The 6,322-nt window shown below is 50.1% G+C and overlaps 1 long non-coding RNA gene across 2 annotated transcripts; it reads left to right on the top strand.

Moving 5' to 3' along the window:
* Nucleotides 1-2,049: 2,049 nt before the first annotated feature.
* Nucleotides 2,050-6,004, top strand: LOC119228339 (uncharacterized). 2 transcript variants are annotated; one of them, XR_005121502.2, is made up of 3 exons: nt 2,050-2,261; nt 2,645-2,744; nt 5,427-6,004. It is a non-coding gene; the product is annotated as an uncharacterized LOC119228339 (long non-coding RNA). The 2 variants fall into 2 exon arrangements; XR_005121503.2 differs by lacking the exon at nt 5,427-6,004 and adding an exon at nt 3,926-4,029.
* The last annotated feature ends 318 nt before the right edge of the window (nt 6,005-6,322 follow it).

Raw genomic sequence — 6,322 nt, 5'->3', positions numbered from 1 at the left:
GGTTCTCTCCTTCAACGCGGTCCGGCTCATTTCGGAGATACAAATATTTGGTATTTGACCCGCCACTGAAATCTTATTTTATTAATCTTTCACAGTTTGAATCAAGCTCTTCAAAAGTGCAAAAACATGATGTCAATGAATTCATTAGTTGAATTGAGACAACTTTAAGACATTTGCTGTTGATTTGATAATTAAGTGCTGGTTTTACAGAACAAGTAACTGACGATTAACGTTTCTCTTATAAACTGCATTAAGCTTTTCTCCACTCGCTCTCTTCCTCGGGTGCTTTTGACCTCGTCCCATGGTCTTCATCAGCAGAACGAGTGAGAACGAGTAAACGGAAATTTGTTTGTTTTGTCCCCCGTGATTGACAAAATTAACTTTTAATTAGCCTTTTTTTGATAAAAAAAATAAATGAGCCTTATCTTCCACGCATGGATCAAACCGGAGCCACTAATCGCATTGCTTTCGTCCCACGAAGTGATCGTTACCGAAGCTTCTCCAAAAATCCATACGGCTCCACACAGACGACCTTGTGCCACCGATGTGACGACGCTGTCTGTCAATGCTGATTAGGTCTCGTCTCAGTGCTGCGTACTGTGCAATGTGGTGGGTTTAAAAAACCTTTCTGTGACTGCATACTTGGAAAATACGAAATAAAAATGTAAATATTTGGACACGGTATTTGTTCGATTGTATTTCATTTGAAACGAAAGAATATGGCTTGATCGTTTCTGTTCATTTCCTATCCCCCCCCCACACACACACACACACAGCCAACTGTCAGGAGGCTTCCTCACCTGAGACAGGCCGCCATGTTTCGTGTGCTATCAGCGTTGTGCTTGTGGAAAACAGGCTGACGAGGATCGAATGGAGAGCAGGGGGGAGGACGGTCGGATCCAAAGGGTCTGGGGGGGGCGGGGGGGGGGGGGGGGGGGGACGGATGGTAGAAGAAGAGGCGTCTGCACTCGGGGAAGTCTTGGGGATCTTGGGGGGGGGGAGCACGGCTGTTTGAGACGTTTCCACCCGATCCAGGTGGCTTCTGCAGGAGGTTCTGGCCCTTCTTAACGTGGGGGGGGCTGAAATCTTTTTGTTGCATCAGTGTTATTAGCGTCCTAATGAAATGAGAGAGACATCTGTTCATTGATCACGTAACCACGGTGACAGATCCAGCGTCCCAGTCAGCGGGGGACACAAATACAGTATCTCCATAAACAGCCCCTCCCCCCCCCGGTCCCTTCCTCTCTCTGCCTCTCGCTCTCGACTTTAATTGAATACACAGATTAACGGAGGGAGAAAAAAGAAGAATTAAACACGGCAGAGTTTGGGCCGACATGAGTCCCAGCCAGGAGGGGCGCCGGTAATGAGCTCCCCGGGGAGGGGGGGGTGGTGGTGGGGGGGGGCGGCCACGGCGCTCACGCAGCAGCACGCGGATCCGCACTCAGCGTCACAAACATACATTATCAGATCCAATGATAATGGGTTCTGCTCCTTTACTTATGAGTTCTGTATTTAAGGTCCAACCATTTTCACGGTAGATTCAAGGCTTCGGTTCTGGCCCGATGGACATTCTATACTGTTGGTTTGCTGATGTTCAAACTGATCTGAATTCAGTTTGAAATGAGAAACAGGAGAGAACCTAAATGTTCCAAAAATACACCAAGGTCTAAAATCACATTCGCATCTTAGAGTTTGTTTTGGATAACATCAGAATTTATGACAATGTGTACACAATGTTACAGGAAAACTATAAAATGATAAGAAAAAAACAGTCCAGATCAAGTTTACTAAAAAGGTGAGTGTCCCACATTAAAGAATTCAATGCAGACTGCAGGAAATGTCACTAAACCCATTTTATAATACAACAAAAGCTCAGTCAAAGCTTTTGGATAATTAGCAGACATGTCGTCGTCATATCGTCATTTCATCTGAACTCTACAATTTTATTCCCGCGTTGTTGTTTTTTTCCCATGAAGAGCGACGGCTCCTCCTGTCAACAACAGAGGGCAAAGGTCAACTCAACTGCCTCTGAGACTGGAAAAAAAAGAAGCCTCGACGCGGCTGCCAGCGGACGAGGAGCCGGGTGTTTTTTTTTTTAATCATTTCACTGAGGCAGCTATCAGAGAAAAAAGGTCGACCTCCGGATGAACCTCTCAGCCCGAGAGCCTGGGAGACGCTCACTGCAGCCACCTCTAAAAATAGAGCCGGGTCAACCACCGATTGCCGATCAACCGCACCTTGATTGGACTCGTTCATGTAAGGTAACAAAGTAACAAATCTATTTAAATACTAACGGGGCGGCCTCATGTCACGTTACAATGAGAAAAAAAATAGGATCTACTAATTTGTTCCATACCCTTTCCTCTCTGATTTGGTCGTCTTCCGGGTAATTTTCGAATGATCTATTGACTCGTTTTTTGTCTATTGTCTAATAAAGTCGGGCTCTACTCCTTCAATGTGATGTCATTCGTCTCCATGCTCCGTGCCATGCGACAGGCGGATAGATGTCTGCTGACCACCGACCACACGAGGACAAAACAAACCCTCTGAGGTTCTAAATGGAAGCCTGTAATCAAGCTGCAAAAATCCCCCCCAAAAAAAGTTTTTTCTTTCTGCTTTTCTGTGCAATACGATGGACGTGCAGCAGGTGAACGGAGGCGGGGCCAGAGCTTCCGTGTGCGCCGACGTGCGGCGAAACAGAAGTGCGTTTGTTCTCAGAACGCACGGCCCCTCCGACGACAAAGGTGAGCGAGATCGAAACCTGGCAGAGAGGCCCGGCTCCCTCTGTGTACTCAGCACCGCCCCCCCCTGCGTGTGTGTGTGTGTGTGTGTCTGTGTGCAGTGGACACGCTGCGGTATGAGGAGCCTCACTCGCACAGCCGCGCCGCCCCTCACGGGTCACATGACCCCCGCCCACATGCTCACCTGGTACCACTCCGTACAAAAGCCCGCTCCTCAGTCTGCCAGTGACGCTGTGTTGCCCCCCCCCCCTCCCCCCACCAAGAATCTCATGTCCTGTCCGGTGGACAATGTCATCACCATTATAGGAAAAACAGACATTGCTTAAAAACATCATTTCACCAATCAGATGACGTCTGTTATAGCTTCAGTGTCGGAGCAACGCCGCGACTACCACATCGACCCAGAGGACTAAGTATGGAATAAGGGTCTTATGTGAAATGACGCTAAAAGATGGGAACGGACCTCTTCGTCCTGGGTGGTTCAATAAAAAAAACTAATTACTTCCACCTTTGCTCCCTGCAGACAGGAGTTATAATTACGGCCGCTTCGATTAATGCAGCCAGCGTGTATCATATTGAATCCTTCTACCTGGATTCACGCTTTCAGAATGTTAAAACGGCGCTATGCTGTTCAGAGAAGTGCCTTCCAGTTCCCCCCCATCCCCCCCCCCCCCCCAAACTGAGACAAGGGCCTCTTAACTTTTGTTGACTTTGAAGGTAAAACTGGAAAGAAGCGAAACCCTTTCTCCGGGCCTTCAGGGCGTGATGGACAGGAGGGACTGGGGGGGGTCTCCCAGATGAGCGCCGCCCATCCGCCCCCCCCCCCCCCCCCCCCGCTACCCCGCGTGACGTTCTCTGGTTTTGTCTCCTAGGAAACCTCCTCCGTTTTGAAGGAGGATACGTTGTTCCAGAGATAAGCGCATTTCATCAGCCTTAAGAAAACTCTGCCTTTCATCAGCCACAGCCGCCAATCCTCATTTCTCACGTTTTTCCCTCCGTCTCTATTAATAGTATTATACTTTGGGGTATTTTTCCTGCAGTGTGAATGACAGCTGGATCCGCTCTGTGCTAAAACAACAGACCCACTGAGATGTTGCCGAATGGGAGAACAGCGTCTTTGTGAAACCATGAACTGAATCTCATGGGATTTGGACGATTAATCCGTGGATGTTTCTCCTCTGCAGGGCTCCTCCGACACAAAGAGGGAAAACCTCCCTGTTTCCATTTCGAATGCTCGCCAGCTTCTGGATGCAGACTGAACAGCATGAATAGTTAAAAGCCATCCCCCCCCCCCTCTTTCTATTTTCAGCCCAAACGAAGCACGTTGCCACTTCTCTCTCCCTTCAGTTCAACCCCGAAACGCTGTTTCTCTGCGCTCGCATCCACTTCAGAGTTGTTGTTGTTCAATCAGCAGAGAATAGATCACCTCTTGGAGCACCGCCCTCGTCCCCCTTCCTCTCCTCCTCCTCCTCCTCTTCCTCCGCCTCGCAGCCCACAACGGTCCATCTCAGGGGTTGCCGAACATCCCACAGTTTTGTGTGTTTGAGCTGCTGCCCGCTGGAGGAGGCGGAGCCTGCAAAGCGCTACCCGAGTAACGCCATGGCAACCTCGGTAGCACAGTATGCAAATCTCCATGGCAACCGTTGAGTGTTTGTGAGACGGCAGAGGGACGAGCGAAAGAGAGAAGCAGAGACCGGAAGACAAATGACAGAAGAGCAACAAGCCACAAACGTCGTGTTTGATGAAAACATCGGTTTCACTTGTTACTTCTCTCAGGATCAGTTCGCCCCAAATCACGAGCCTGCAGCTCTAAAGATGTCAGAGCGACCCTGTCTGTTGGGGAGGAGGTTCCAGCTGTGACACACCGGCTGTAGGAAAGTGGTAAAACAACCCTTCGGCTCGTCTTAATACTGGACGGTTAAAGAATACTTGTGTATTAAAGCCTGATGTCATATAAATCTATTGTTATATTTATTAAAACACACCGATGGGCCTCAGTGTTGCTAGTGACGCATCGTATGACATCATTAGCAGCAATAGAAACTCTGCAGTTTTCACTCAACCCAGCGTAGACAGTCACAAATAATGACGCTTAATCTGTGAAGTGCATTAATCCACCACAGAAAATAGTCCCTTAAAATGCTCTTATTTCTTCCTCTTTGTTTGAAGGCGTATCTTTGTGTTGGTTCTTCCTCTGCAGAAGAGCAACGAGCCCCTTTGAATAAAGCTACCTGTAATGTGTCTTGTTCTTGAGGTGTTGGATTGAATCCAGTGCGATTTGACACACTTGGTTAACCCCAATAAAGAACACATCCAATCACCATTTGACTGAGTTCACAGATTGCTCCGGCAGACGCCGCTGTGACCTGCAGCGCTTCCTCTCCCCAATCAGAGTTCCCCCCATTAGCATCCGACGGAGGGGCGTTAATGAACGGTGCTCGCTGCATGCTCGCACTCTGCTGCCCGGCGGCTCTCTGGGGCTCTGCGAAAAGGTCACGGGCGCCACCGAGGTGCTGGGCGGGTTTGACCTTTCGCCGCGTAGCCTAATTTCATCCTGAAGAAACAACAGCCCCCTTCTGTACAAAAGCACTCGAGTCGAGATGTGCAGCATGAAAGTAGGATTCCGGCTATCTTTCCATCCCTTTGATGCCGCCTATCTCTCTCTCTCTCTCTCTCTGTCCAAAGGGCCTCTCTCTCGTCCCGATGCTTTGTGCAGGCGAGGGAACCGGACCTCTCTGCTTCCATTAAAACCCGCCACGCAGGCGTTTGGGAGGCACGCGTGACGCGCACAGCGGCGCGCTTTCATCTCCCGAGAAAGCCGGCCTGAAGGATCCATCAGCACCGGGCCACGCGGGACACCTCCAGCAGCAGCAATCCAACCCGCTGCATCAGAAAGCTCCCGTATTCATCAGCAGGCAAACGTGTGCTTTGTTTATTTTGTTCACACACACACACAAAGTGAAAAGGACAAAGAACAGCGTGTGTGTTTGACTCGCTGCTGGAGCCTCCCCTCCCCCGAGTGCACGAGGCCAGCCGAGGGACCACAGTGTCTCCTGATATCTTTCCGTGGCAGAGTTTTAAAGAGGAATCTGACGCCCCGATTGAAGTGCGAGGCTCGGCCTTGAAAAGCCCCCGCAGCCATGTGACGGGATTTCACGGGCAAGGACCTCGGTTGCGTCAGCCATCTTTCACGGCTGCTGCGGTCCAATTTTCGACAGCCTTCCTGTCAGAATTACAGAGAAAAGATGAAAAAAACACAACCCATCCACCAACAGTTGAAAGTCACGGGGGGGGGGGGGGGGGGGGGGAGTGTGGATGTGAGCGTCAGACTTCAGGGTCCTCGTTAGCAAACCGAGCCGACAGCGCTGACACCAACTCGGTCTCATCCTCATCCTTGAGAATGAAAACAACATTAATCCTCTCCTCCTCCATCATTCGTTCATAAGTAACGCCCCACGACGGAGCGCAGCGTCCCGGCTGTACTTTGGTGACAAAATGACACAGCGGCGTTTACGGACCTGTGGGCTGCAGGTGAGATTTGGCGCCGCGCCAACGCAGGTGATCGGTCATCGGTTGTGACG

Source organism: Pungitius pungitius, chromosome 10 (assembly GCF_949316345.1).
Source record: "Pungitius pungitius chromosome 10, fPunPun2.1, whole genome shotgun sequence".
Taxonomy (NCBI): Eukaryota; Metazoa; Chordata; class Actinopteri; order Perciformes; family Gasterosteidae; genus Pungitius; species Pungitius pungitius.
This window is presented reverse-complemented; position numbering and strand designations above follow the sequence as displayed.